General features: G+C 47.5%; 1 protein-coding gene across 3 annotated transcripts in view; it reads left to right on the top strand.

Annotated features, from left to right (window-relative positions):
- Positions 1-251: 251 nt before the first annotated feature.
- Positions 252-14280, top strand: part of ERG (ETS transcription factor ERG) — a 240748-nt gene continuing 226719 nt past the window's right edge. The window contains exon 1 of one of the 3 annotated variants that reach the window (XM_059164732.1): positions 252-369. The gene's annotated coding sequence lies outside the window, so the exon portion shown is untranslated. Of the gene's footprint in view, positions 370-1274; positions 1423-14280 lie in introns of those variants that run through there. The other 2 variants (XM_059164730.1, XM_059164735.1) reach the window with 2 other exon arrangements.

The raw sequence follows: 14280 nt of genomic DNA, 5'->3' as shown, positions 1-14280 counted from the left end.
CTCCTTCACAATCAGACTTCTGTGTGCTATGGTCAATAAAACGGCATGTTAATAGCGACCAATTAATAGATTATGTTGCCCGGCCTTAAAAGTTGAGGGAGTTTTAATTATTATTTTTCAAATTAAAGGAGTGCTTATTCCCTCCCTTCCCTTGGGGTGGGGGGGGGACTTCGCTTTCTTTCTGGCTGTTTGCTGAAATTCTTGGCTGTTAAAGTTTGGCGAGGGAGGGACATGAGTAGTTTTCACTCGGTCGGTCGGAAAGGGGCGAGGGAGCGAGAGGACGCTCTGGGATGGGTTCGTAGCGATCACGCAGGGACGGTCGCGACAGCCCCCGTGGGACCCGCGTGAGTGAGGAGCGGCAGCCCTCAGGTAAGCGCGATTTTGAGGTCAGGGTCGCTGATAAACTAGAACATCTGGAGGGTCCCAGCACAGTGCCCCCGAGGCCGAGGCCGAGGAGCAGAACCTCGCGGCTCCCCCTCTTGGAAGCTGTATTTTGCGGACACGGTTCTCACGGGGGCTGCTGTCCCCGCGTCCGCGCGTCAGGCCGGGGCGGCTCGCGCCCAGGCGTCCTCGCACCGTCCCGCGCCGCGCGGCCGCCGGCAGGTCCCCGCGCTCGGCTCTGGCTCCCGGGGCGCGCACGCAGCGACTCCGGGTCCCCCGAAGTCGGCGGAACCTTGGCACCGCGTCTCTCGGTCCTCAGTCTGAGGGCGACGTCTTCGCTGTGCCGAGCATCCAAGGCAGTCAGTGGCTATTTTAAACTTCTACGGCAGCAACCCGTTCTTTTATTATTTCTCAGGTCTGTCGTGGCTGAGGCTGGGGGAAAATGCTGCTGCTCACCAAAAGCGACCCCGAGTTTCGAGGCGCAGGCACGTCCGCGGCTCTCCCCGCACCGCGCCCGCGTCCTCTCGAGTCCCCTCCTGGAGGCGCGTCCCGGGTTCCTCTCCTGCGGGGCCGGGCTCGGCGCGCACGTCGTCCCAGGCTCCGCGGGAGCAGCTGCTCCTCCTCCTCCTCCTCCTCCTCCTCCCGCTCCGCCCGCCAGCCGCCGGCTCCGTCCCAAACCCGGCAGCGCAGGACCTGCCCGCGCCGCCGGGCTCCCCGCCCGCGCACACCCACGCGCGCGCACCCACGCGCGCACACCCACGCGCACTCGGACACTCGCGCCCCCGCGCCCCGCCCCCGGCGCGCACCCCCCGGATCGCGGGTCGCGCGTCGGGGCGGCCTCCCTGCTCGGCGATTGGCGGGAGCCGGAGCCTCCCCGAGGCGGGCGCCCACACCATGGGCTGAGCCCGTCGGCGCCCCGGGAGTCAGTGCGGCCCGGCTCGGCGCGCACCGCCAGGCACGCGCTCGGGCACACGCGGGCGCGGACACGCGCGGACACGCACGTGCGGGACACGCCCTCCCCGACGGCGGCGCTCGCCTCCGGTAAGTCCGGCGGCCCTGCGCTCTGCCCGGCTCCCGCTCAGGCGGCCGCGAGGACGCGGCGGGGTGGCCGGCCCTTCCGACGGCGCGGGGACAGGTGGGGTGTGCGACGCCGGGAAGGAAGGCTCGCTGCTGCCGGGGACCCGGAGGGCGCGCGGGGTCGGGGCCGGATGGAGAGGAGCAGGCACCCCGAAACCGGCGGGGGCTCATCTGGGTACCGAGCCGAAGCCTACTCGTTCTTGTCTCGACTGGGAGCAGATGGGGCGTTAGAGACCGCTCTTGGCTGAATGCAGGGAGCAGGTGCGGACGGGGCTGTCACCCAGGGTCGTGCTTGCATGCGTGGACTCCCGCTCCGACGGCGGCCGGGAAGCCCGGGCTCTGTGTCTTCCTGCACCCCCTCTCTGACTCTGTGTTTTCACGTTCTGACACCTCAGAGCGCAGCTGTTAGGTTTCCGTGCTTACAGTTTGCCACCTTAACTGGGGTGCTCGGCATGTTTAAAAATGTAACCTTAAAAATGTAATGTAATTCTTTTTTTTAACCAGCTAGCCTTGGTATCTAAAATACGTCATCCATTTGCCGCTATTATATATTGATAGGTGTTTTGCAAAAAGGACTGTGGGGAGTTATTTTTAGTATTTTTAAGCATAAACTTACATACTATTATTAATAGCAGACCGGACTGCCTAATAAAATGGATATACAATTTTAATGCAGATGTGGACTTAATACAACTCTTCGTTGATACAAGGATAATTTCGTTTAGCTTCAAAAGACCGTATTCATATGGGCCACAGATTTCACCCTGCCGTGTTTCTGTAGTTTCTGTAGTTCAAAAAACTTTCAATGTGAGTATAAAAAGCCCTGTATTTTTCCCTGGGTGACATAACATAGACTTTATTTATCATCGGAACCACTTTTGAGTATGTTCAGTTCTCTCCAAGTAGTTTAGAGCCCTTGACCGACCTCAGCTCCCCATCACCTTATCACCAGAGAACTGTCACATTCCTGGAGTTAACCCTTGCTCTGCGGGCATCAGCTTGGGTCAGCTCCTTCATCAGTGGGAAGACCAGGCAACAGAAGTTATGTAAAAATCTAACCAGAAAAATTACTTCACTGGGTGTTAAATTATGAATGAGCTAATCATACCGCTGAAATTACAAATCTAGTGGAAACGGGATGAGCTATGCAAACTTGTGGCTAATATGTAAAGTTTTATAATTCTAAAGAAAGGTTTTATGAGTGCTACCCTCATCACCCAGGCTGTTTGCGGTTTGGTAATTCTAGCTTCCATTCAAGTCAATGACTTCTGGAAATTACACTAAACGGGCGAATGGGCATCATAGCTTTTGATTTATATGTTGAAGAATATGTAATTCCAGCACCACTTAAAATTACAGTTTCTCCCCTTTCCTAACACTTTGTCATTACTTCATTTTATTTTTTAAAATTTCAGGACAGAATTGTGATACATTATTTTACATGTATCTGTTATTTCCTGATAAGTGCTTGGGGATTTAATCTGAGATTCCTCCTTTAGCTAACAGTTTGAAAATCAGAATTTACCATTTGAATGGACTATGGGGTTATGTTTGTACCTGTGTATAAAAAGATCCCCCCCCCCATGTTTTCTTTTGGCGCTAAAGAAAAATCTTTTTGAATTTCTATCTTATAAAATCAGGTGTTTTATTTGTGGTGAGGGCTAAGACCCCAGTGGAATGTCAGATATATAGGTAAGAAGTTAAGCATCTCTGAAAAAAAAAAAAAGATTTTTAACTTAGGTGCTGTTCAAAAATATTGTATGTATACTGTGCATGTGTGGAATAGATCATGTGTCATGTTGTAGGTAAATAAATACTAGAAAACTTTCCATTTTTTTCTCTAAAATTATTATTAGCTCTGATTTTTTTTTTTCTGATTAGTTATGCTTACACAACAAGAACATGAAATAATAAAAGGGGAATTTATTTCTTCCCAACACAGAGGCGCCATCATTTCTTAATGCTTTTCCTACTCGCTGGTGGAAAAGGATAGAAGGTCAGCCTCCGTCATATGATACATGGTGCTGGGGAGACATTGTCAGGTTGAATAAATGTCAGTGCTGCGTGCTATTTCATAGAACTCCATTCAGGAGGTGTTGACATAGAGACACCTGCATGTGTCTAATGAGACTCATAGAGCCTGGGAAGCAAGATGCGGTCAAGGTAACTTAAGTCACCATGAGCAAAATCCCAGCCTTTTGATGCTTCTCCATTTAGGGTGGGAGTTGATCTCTCTAAATGCAGGTAAAGAGACGAAGAGGTCATCTCCTGACTTCATCACCCTTTGCTTCCCAGGCAAGCTTTTCCAATGAGGAGGAGAGTAGGAAAGGGGCTCTGTTTTCTTTCCCTTTTGCATGTAAGGATTCCTCGACTTTGCAGGGGGATGAGTGGGGTTGGGTGGGAGTGGGGGGAGGCGCTGGGGAATATAATCCTTCGAGATACAGCTTTTAATTTATGATCTACACCTTGAATTTGAAACAATATTAAAAACTCTGGAGAGGCATTGGTAAGAAAAACAAGCTGACGCAATAGGAGTATTCAAGTATTTTGGACACAATTTCAGGCAATTTGGAGAGCTGGTTACAGCAGTGTGAGCTGGAGGGCTGGGCAGACTTAGCGGCACTGCCGTATTTGGTGATCGTTTACACACAAGGTCTACCAGCCATCCCTCCGTATTGTTGGTGCTCACGATGGCCTTCTCCGTGGTGCTTCTTTGCACTTCCAGGTGGCTTATTAAACAACAGGAGTTTCCGATGATTGGACTAGCCTCTGAACCAGTGTTCCAGGGAGGAATTTCTCTTTCAATTTTACCTTTTATTTGTAACATTTTGGTACTTAAAGGAGAGAGGATTCAATGTTTCATGTTTGTAACATTGCAAATCTAGAGAAGGTAGTGAAGGCAGGCGATCTAAAATTACTTTGCTAAATTTAAGTGTAAGTAAAATGTAGACGACACCAAGAAATTAAAGGGTGTGTCTAAGAATGGTCTAAGTTTTAGATTTAAACTAACTTTTAAGTTCTTCTATTTTTATAGTGACATGTCATAATCTCGAAGACCCTGATTGTGTATGAGAAATAGTAATTTGACAATGAAAGTAAGGGGTTCAGTTACCTTGAGTTCGTGTATGTTCAAAAGTATGTGCAAAGTTAGTTTACTTATGTGACTTTTTTTCCTATGCACGTGAAGCTTGAAATATCCTTGAAGTGTGTAAAATAAGCTATTTGAATTAAAATATAGCAGGTTTTTTTTTTTTATTATACTCTTAAAGAACTGAATGTCAGATCTGATCTAGGACAAATCGCTAGCATGTCTAAACCTTTTTAAAAACGAGATCTGTGGCTCCTTCCTTTTGATTTTGGATTGTTGTAGTGAGAATGAGATCTTCATACACACTGGTGTCTCATATGGGATTCCTTTTAGGAATAATATTATTTCCATAATTATTCCCACTGGAAGGGGGAGAAAAGCATCTCTCCAATGAATAGGAAAGAAAACAGGCTCATGTGTGGTGACATTTTTTAATAGCAGGAAACTCTAATTTTCACTTAGTTAAGGGATTGGTAAAAGCTCCCAAATCTTAATTTAAAAGCGAAGATGTGTGTTTGCTTCTCAGTCTGGGTGCAGGGGAGCAAGGGAGGGAAGGCCTGTTCGGCAATGTACTGTCATTGCCATATTTCTGTTAAGTGATTCCCCACTCCTGGTAGAGAGATTCATTTTCTCTGTGATGGAGCAGAAGTGTAGGTTATGGATTCTTGGGGCTTAGTAACTTAGTGAAAGTTGCAAAGGAAAAGAAATACTGAATTGGAGTGTTCCAGGCAGGGAAGTGTGTGTAACCATGTTGGGTGTAGTCATAAACTGCTTGGTGGAGAATGGGTTCGCTGGTGGTGTTCACCTTGCTGTCTGAATGAAGATGGTGATCCGATCCTGTGCTCTTTGGAACAATAGGAGAAACCCAAGGTCTTACCATATCTGTTAATGACCCATTGCCTTAACAGAATAAATTCACTGGACTTGACCATGGAGAAAGTGCTGTTGCCTCTTCTATGCTCCCTGAGGCTGGGAATTCTGCTTGAGGCCGGAATGAATGAGGCTCTAGGGCGTCTGAGAGGAGAATGGGAGATGTCTTCGTGGTGGGAGAGGGCGGGGACCCCTATGGCGTTGTCTGGGAAGGCAAAACTTTGGACCCCAGGAGGGGACAAGGTGAACTTCGGGATCCTTGCATGGGCTTACATAGACCTAAGCTGAGCGTAATTAGTAACACAAGTACGTGCTGGTAAAACGAAATGTTTGGAAACACAAGCCACTGACACTTACCATGTCAACATAAAACTTTTAAATGAAATGTATTAGAAAGCTGAAGTTTCTTTTATGAGGAAGTGAGAGAAAAACATGGAGAAAAGAAGCTGACTGCTAGCTCGGGAACATTCTAAGAAGATCTCATGCTTCGAATGCTTTCTCATTAAAATTATATCCAACCTCGCAAAGCTGATGTGTGCCTGCTGCCAGATTTACAAATCTGGGTCTCTAATTGCACAAAATTTAAACTTGTCTTGTGCAAGGCTTGCTCTTTTTGCAGTGCAAGATTCAGCGGCAAGATGACAGAATAAGCAAAAGTGGAGGAAAATTTGCCTCTTCAGTATCGAAAAGTACTTTCTAGTCTCTTTGGCCCTGGCGGTAAAATTTACTTCACTACAGAGTTCTAAAATAGAAATAATGACAATAAAGATCAGATACCAGGGAATATCGTGGGTCTTTCCTGGAGAAGGCATGTTAAGTCAGCATATTACCAATATTTACTCCAAGTTCTGAAACCTCCCAAAAGGCCCTACTGTGAGGGCAGTGGAGGAGATGATCGAGTGTTGCTTCAAGTTTCAAATCGAGAGGCTCTCATAGCCAAAACTGTCGGTTCTGAGGTGGCTTACCCTCGTAGCTCATGACAAAATTTGATTTGTTTTTGCAGTTTTCTAAGACTTCTAAACTCAGGTGGTTAAACAGAGTGCCTCACAAGTACAGTTTCTCCCAGTTACTCCATACTAAAATTGTAAAACCAGAGGTAAGTTGATAAAATCAACCCAGGGGCGTCTGGGTGTCCCAGTTGGCTCAGCATCCAACTCTTGGTTTCGGCTTGGGTCATGATCTCAGGGTCAAGGGATCGAGCCCCATGTCAGGCTCTGTGCTCAGTGGGGAGTCTTCGTGAGATTCTTTCTCCCTCTTCTCTGCACCCCCAACTTGTGTGAGCTTTCTCTCTCTCAAATAGATACATAAATCTTTAAAATAAAAAAAAATTAAGATTATCCCATAAGTATGTAACCCCACAGTAAGCTATCAGGAGGCAGAGAAAGGGATACATTCCTATGTATATTATCAACACCTTTATAAATAATTAGCTTCAACATATATATATATATTTTTTTTTGCAAAAATGAAGCATCCAATCATGTTAGATTTTCTTCATTAATTTTAAGCAACCTGGGGACACATTTCCCAGTCAAAACTTCTGGATCACCTATTGCATGAGAGCACTGGCCACAGAGAGACTTGGGGAACATGGGTTGATCTGAGACTACGAAGGCACTGGATATGTCTGGAGATTGGAAGAGCAGCTGTAAATATGAGGGAAAGCCTGAAAATTACAGCACGGAGCTTACTTATCTACTTGTCTGACTCCCAGAATTAGTGATCCACTTGAATTATTCTTTTTTTTTTTTTTTAAGATTTTATTTATCTTTCAGAGAGTGGATAGGAGAGAGAGGTAGAGAGAGAGAGCACAAGCAGGGGGAGCAGCAGGCTCTCCACAGAGCAGGGACCCCAATGCGGGACTTGATCCCAGAACCCTGGGATTATGACCTGAGCTGAAGGCAGATGCTTAGCTGACTGAGCCATCCAGTTGTCCCGTCTTTTTATCAACTGATCATATTGACAATGTGGAAACAAAACTCTAGCCCTTTCCACTCCACGTAGCTAATACATATTCACTCGGAAAACAGGGTCTTGGGGTAAATGTCTGCAGGTGGAAGTTGATGCAAGAGAAGAAGCATGCCCAGGAATGCTGGGAATGCCGATGGGCAGACCCTGGTCTGTGGTCAGATCTGATCCAGGCTGTGAAGGCTCAGGACTCCAGTGGAAGAGGGGCATTCAGGGTCACGGAAAGGCAAGTGCAGGGAGAGAGACTAGAGCGTGCAGACGGTATCCGGGAATGGCACACTGCCTCTTAGACTGTCATGCTGTTGCCTGATCTTCTACTCAAGACGCCTCGCAGGGAGGGCACGGTGGGGAAGCCTCAGGTTACACCTTGAGGAAGATGAAATACGGAAAGGGAATAAGAGGGGAGTGAAGCCATGTGCCACGGGGTTTAGAGAGGGGGGAAGCCACGTGCCACGAGATCTAGAGAGTGGTGACTTCATATGCTAACAAAAGTGGCTCTAGTGTCACCGGATCAGACCAGGCTGGTGTGACGGCGGCGAGCCACGGCCCCCTCTGTGACGGAGGGAGTGGCCCCTGTGAGGTTTCTGTGTCAAGGGCTCTGACGTGCTATTTGGGGGTGATGGCAAAGACCATACAAGACAGGAGAAGAAAGGTGAGCTTCTTATCCCATGACCCAGACCCTGATCTCGTAGGGACTGAGAGGAGAACTTCATTTTTAGTCTCCGCATCAGGAGTGCACGGGTGAGCCTTTGGCGGGATGGCCCAGCTTCAGCGCGTGGCCCCCACTGCCTGCCTGCCGGACATCTGCGTTCTCACCTGCTGTCTCCGCTCTGACCCTTGTTTCTCTTTGGCTCTACCTATAGTATTTATTGTGCATTGACTTCTGAATTCTTAAAAGCCTTGTTATATTGCATATATCCTTGTAGATCACTTTAAATCTTTTTTTTTTTTTTTAAACAGGGTAGAGTATGAATAAAATAGCCCATCTTACAAAAATCGTGCAAAGAATGATCTAAACCACATCATAGGAAGATCAGAGAGGTCGGAGATGCTTCCGGAAGGACGAGGCATTGGAGCTGTGCAGTGCCATCTAGGCGGTGTGTGTGTGGGGGCGGGTGGGGGTGCTAGTAGGTGCTTGGAGCATGGAGCATTGGGAGTGTCTGGGTCATGTAGCACAAGAACTACCCAGCCCCCCCGGTGTTGGGAGCACCAGTGTAGACACTTACTTTAGTATCCCAAGTGTGAAGTCAAAATGTAGGGAATGAAATGATCTGGCAACAGGGAAGGGAGAGTGTGGTGTTTGGAAGATTGTAACCGACGGTGTCCACACCCGATGGTGCAGGCCAGGGGCGCGTGTTGTCGCGGTCACCCTCACCCTCAGCCTCAGCACGGCTCTTGGAAGGAGGGGCCCTTATTGTGTCCGTTTTCCAGAAGAGCAGAGTGAGGTTTGGGAGTGCGGAGGCCGGAGTTACGCAGAGGGTAAGAACTCGCAGAATGGAGTTCGGAACCCAGGCAGGGGCTCTGCTGTCCAGAATTCTGTCAGTCAGAGCAGGGGGCCGCCTCCTGGAAGTGACAAGAAGGGAGCAGGTGGCAGAGAGGCAGAGGCAAGTAGAAGGTCGAGACAGCAGCACTGGATGGAGAAAAGAGTGCGTGTCTCCTGGTTAGTCTTACGTTTTCCAGTAGCCGTAGTGAAATTATCAGTAGCCAGTTTTTAAATTTTCCAGTGGCTACATTAGAAAGAAAAACCAGTTAAATTAATTTTAATAATCGATTTCATGTAATACAACATGTCCAACATGGTATCATTTCAATGGAATGCCTGTAACTATTGGCAAGGCTTTTTGTATTATTATGTTTTACGTTAAATCTTCGAATTCCAGTGTGGCGTTTGGACTCACAACACATCTCAGTCTGGACCCACCGTATTTCAAGGGTTCAACGGTCACATGTGGCTGGTGACTGCTGTATTATGACGCAGGGCAGGTTCAGAATCTTCGGCTAGGCGTTCATATTTAACATAATCAGTAACATGAAACCCATCCTATAACTGGATCACAGGAGGAGAATGTTGTGACTTGGTGTCTCCTTTGGATCTCATCCAGAGTATCACTGTGGAGCCAGATAAGATAGCAATAAAAAAATGGGAGGCTAGCATGACATATTTAGTACTAAATTTGCAGTTTTCTAATTGGAGGGAAGATGTATATATAATTTCCTGTTGACTCACTACATACTTTTAAAGAGCAAAATAAATACTTTCAGGCAGAAGCTTCGCATGCCTGGTAACGCATAGTGCTGCTTTTATTGGAATCACGCTCTGACAACTTCATGAGTAAAAATCTTACTCGCATGTTCCCTGTTTAAAGATAACTCCAGGATGATGACATATTTCTTGCCTGGCATATGGACAGTTTCTTGAGAATAATGCAATTTTTCATTCGGAAGAATAGTATTCTTCTTCTTTTTTTTTTAAGTTTTTATTTATTTGTTTGGCTGAGACACAGCCAGAGAGAGAACATAAGCAGGGAGAGTGGGTGAGGGAGAAGCAGGCTTCCTGCTGAGCAGAGACCCCTCCCCCCGACAATGTGGTGAGGTGCGGGGCTCGATCTGGGCCCTGGGATCATGACCTGAGCTGAAGGCAGACACCTAATGACGGAGCCGCCCAGGCGCTCAGAAGAATAGCATTCTTGAGGTGCTGTTATCCTTGCAAAAGAAAGAACATCTGTGAAGTGGACCGCCGTAGGGTTAACTTTCAAGAGCCCGTGTTCACACAGCATCTCCTAAGAAGGCCTGTCCCTCTTTAGGTAACACGCAAGTTTATGGCAAAGTCTAAGTCAGTCGTGTCATTCATATGCTACTTGGTATTATCAGCGTGCTATGTGTGATGTGTCTTTGAATAACTTAGCTCTTTACCATATGCATGCTTTAGAGTTCAGATTTAATTTTTATGCAAAGTAAAAAAAAAAACTCACTGTAGGTTCTTACTCATTCACATTTCCCTGAATAAGAAATTTGTTTTCAGCGCTTGTGCCTGGTCTGCCGCAAACTCCTCGTCTGTGTTCCCTTATAAATGGTTTGCTCTCATTATCACCAGTGCGTGATAAGGGAATTTCCCTGTCCTTGTTCTGCTGGGTTGTTCCCAGTGGGCAATGCTTACTGTAAGGAAACAAACAAAAAAACCCCAAAAGTGTGTTAAGTAAAATACATGTGGCTTTTCTCCCCTCTAAATACCCATATCAAATTTAACACCTCATTTGTACAGTTATTGGCAGCCGAACACAAGAGACAAAGGATACTGGGATTTATTTAAAAAAAAAAAAAAAAAAAAACCCAAAACTTCAGAACTAACGAACAGGGCTGTGTGTTCTCGTCTATGCCGTGGCCCATCTCTGGTGGCTGGAATGCTTCCCAGGAAGGCCATGGAGGGACAACCCAAAAAGCAAGAATACCTTTATAAATATAGGAATATAAATATGTAAATACGTAAATATCTTGCATGCAGTTGTCTCCCCTGTTTTCAAATGTGGGTAACAAAAGCAGTCTTTTTAAAAGATTTTATTTATTTATTTGACAGACAGAGATCACAAGTAGGCAGAGAAGCAGGCAGAGAGGGGGAGGGGAAGCAGGCTCCCTGCTGAGCAGAGAGCCCAATGCAGGGCTCGATTCCAGGACCCAGAGATCATGACCTGATTAACCCACTGAGCCACCCAGGCACCCCACAAAAGCAGTTTTGCAGTCAAATCCTGTTCTGTTCACCACAGAGCCTGGGCCACCACGTGAGTTCCTTCCAGAGGTAAACTGAAGTTCTATTCTGGGGCCACTGCCTGTGCACCCGATGCCGTGGGCTGCATTCTGCCTCCCGGTTTCCTGCGGGAGTACGCGTTTAATTTAAGGTCCAAATTCTATTTGAGAAGTCTGAAGCATATTAAATCTTCTTCAGTAATTCGCCTGGGGTTCCGTGCCGTGAACATTTGTAAATATGAGAATGTACGAGGCCAGGGGGCTCTACAGAGCGTGGGTGCGAGACCACGTTGATGTAAGCCACGTGTGCTTGGAGTCTTGGAGGAAAATCCATGTCACTGCTGGCAACCAGAACTTGAGGCTGGCCGGGCGGTTCGCAAGGGAAGGCTTGTGTTCAGTCACTTCTGCACTGGGTCCTTGCCCCTTCATCTGGGAGGACCTCGGAGACAATGTGCTGAAGGCAGGACTGTCATGTGACGGAGGGGACAGAAAGCCAGCGGGTTTGCTCCCTCTGTCCCAAATGCTTTCCCCACCGGCTTCCCAGGTTGGGTGTTTGCAGGTGTGAAATGGCCAACGTGTGCTCCTGGAAGCTGCGATCTTTAGTTAGACTTGGGTTAATAACGACAACCGTAGAATTTTTCCTCTGGGCCGAACAGCTTTCGTATGCTCTGGGGTGATGGGGGAGGGTTCAGCGACATGACAAGTAGCACCTCGTAGAGCTACCTTGTCAAGGGTTCGGGGTATCACTAAGTGCCTCCCTCTTCCTGCGGACCCCTGGGTGGCCCCCTGTCCCCCTCAGCACCACAGTCTCCTATCTATCTCTCCATGTGGGGCAGGTTTCCTTAAGCCTGTGAACTGTGTCGGTGTAGACGAGAGTGCCAGGGACATTTCACCTGCCGTGGGCACGCACAGGGGCTCAAAGAAACAAGTCGGTGAGTCTAATGAAATCAGGCTGCAGATCTGAAGCAATTTTGGAAAACCCTACTGCGCTTTCTGTCCTCTGTCTGGTTTTCATGGAAATTTGTGTCTGGGAATGAGAGGGAATCGGAGTGGATTTGCTAGAGGCAGGTGCCTGCGTTCTTTGGCTTTGGCCATTAGGAGGCAGGTCCGGGGACCTCTTTGGTCGGGGAGGAACCCGGAGGACTTAGGAGATTTGATGAGCAGCGCGCAATCTTTATAAGACAATGGGGGGATTTTCGCAGACTTCCTGAGTTTTTGAAAATTATTCTTAAGTCCGCCTTTGTCTGGGATTTTTAGGACAGAAAACACATCCCACTTACTGTGTGTGTTCCACAAATTACACTTTGAGCTTGTCGCTGTGTTATTTCTAGAGCGGGCGATGCTAATGCACGTAACTTCAGAGACGAGGAGTACAACGACTCCATCTCTTTGTTCCGCAAGATCCTGGCCAGTTCAGGTCGGGGGGACGTGCCGCAGCATCATGGCTGGCCCTGTTGGAAATACAGGCTATGTCCTGAGACGTGGGGAATGAATTCTGGTCCAGTCTAGATTAAAGAAGTAGTGGAAATGAGAATCAGAATTCGTTATGTTTGCACTGGCAAGGGAAGCAAGCCTGAACACTAGTTTTTAGTCTTTGCTCCAAGCAAGTGAATAAGAATTGCATATCATGTATTTGAGAACGTTAAATGCATGCTTCTCTTTCGGAATAAGCAAGATTCGTAACAGACTGAGGCAAGGCAAAGACTGCTGCCTTGGATACTTAATACGGAATGAAAAGATGTCCTGAGAAATCTTCAGTTGGTACATATGTAAAAACTAGGATGAGGTTTTTGAGTAAGGACCCGCATCGGCTTCATTTGTCTCAGATCATTAGCTCTTTATTTCTGTGCTTTTTCATTTTTCGGTTTCTCTTTGGTTTTGTTTCTTGTGCTCGACACCCACTGGATTCTAAAGCAAGACGTGATGTGTGTGGGAGCTCTTGGTAAAAGAGCATGTCAGGGATAGCACTGCCCTTATAGGAATAGTGATGGGGACATCCTGAGCAGATGGGACTCAGTGTGGACAGCATTTACTTGTCACTGAGGCTTTGGCGCTAAACCCCTTGGGAGAAGAAACAATGTCTTGTGATGCAGGTACCCATAGGCTTACGCTGGTGTTTTCAACTTTTTTTCCTGACCAGTCCGCTGCAGACGGAGTCTTTTCAGACATTTTCCCCCTAATCCTCCTTTCTCTCACACACGAATCTACCATCCCAGACGCTCTGTGTATGTGTTTTGGAATTTTACGTTATACGTGTAGATGTATACCTGCCTTCAGGTATAATCTGTACTTTCTGCATGAAAAGAGTGATCCTCCGAGGACTGATTTTAGCCTCCTTGGGAATACACAATGCCCGGGCTTAGCTTTAAAAAAGCTTCTGTTTAAGGAAACAAAAGTGGAGATGCAATGTTGGGGGGGCTAGGGGATAGGAAAAGAAAAAATGAAAGAAGATGGGATCGGGAGGGAGACAAACCATAAAAGACTCAATCCCAAAAAACAGACTGAGGGTTGCTGGGGGGGAGGGGGCGGGAGAGGGGGTGGGGATATGGACACTGGGGAGGGTGTGTGCTATGGTGAGTGCTGTGAAGTGTGTAAACCTGGCGATTCACAGACCTGTACCCCTGGGGATAAAAATACATTATATGTTTATTAAAAATAATAAATTAAAAAAAGAAAAGAAGAAAACAAAGGGCGGGGCGCCTGGGTGGCTCCGTGGGTCCAGAAGTCAGGATTGCAGCACACAGGGATGGAGCCCCGCATCAGGCCTGGCCGGCTGCCTGCTGGGCTGGAAGGCAGGGAGCCTGCTTCTCCCTCTCCTGCTCCCCCTGCTTGTGTTCCCTCTTTCACTGTCTCTGTCTCTCTCTGTGTCAAATAAATAAATAAATAAAATCTTTAAAAAAAAAAAAAAAAGGAAAAGAAAGGAAAGGAGAAGAGAGGGCATCTGCCCCAGAGCGCGGCCTGAAAACAAGGATAAAGCGAAAGGCAGTTGACCCTCCCTTTGTGTTGCTCGAAGGGCTCCATCAAACCTGCCAGGAGCACACGCTCTTGCTGCATGCGGAAAGGTGGTAGGATTCTTCTCAGACTTGGGGTGGGTGAGATCAGAGGGACGGCTGAAACACCCACCCACGCTTCCCACACAAGCAGCCAGGGCCACT

This window comes from Mustela lutreola, chromosome 2 (assembly GCF_030435805.1).
Source record: "Mustela lutreola isolate mMusLut2 chromosome 2, mMusLut2.pri, whole genome shotgun sequence".
Lineage (NCBI taxonomy): Eukaryota > Metazoa > Chordata > Mammalia > Carnivora > Mustelidae > Mustela > Mustela lutreola.
This window is presented reverse-complemented; position numbering and strand designations above follow the sequence as displayed.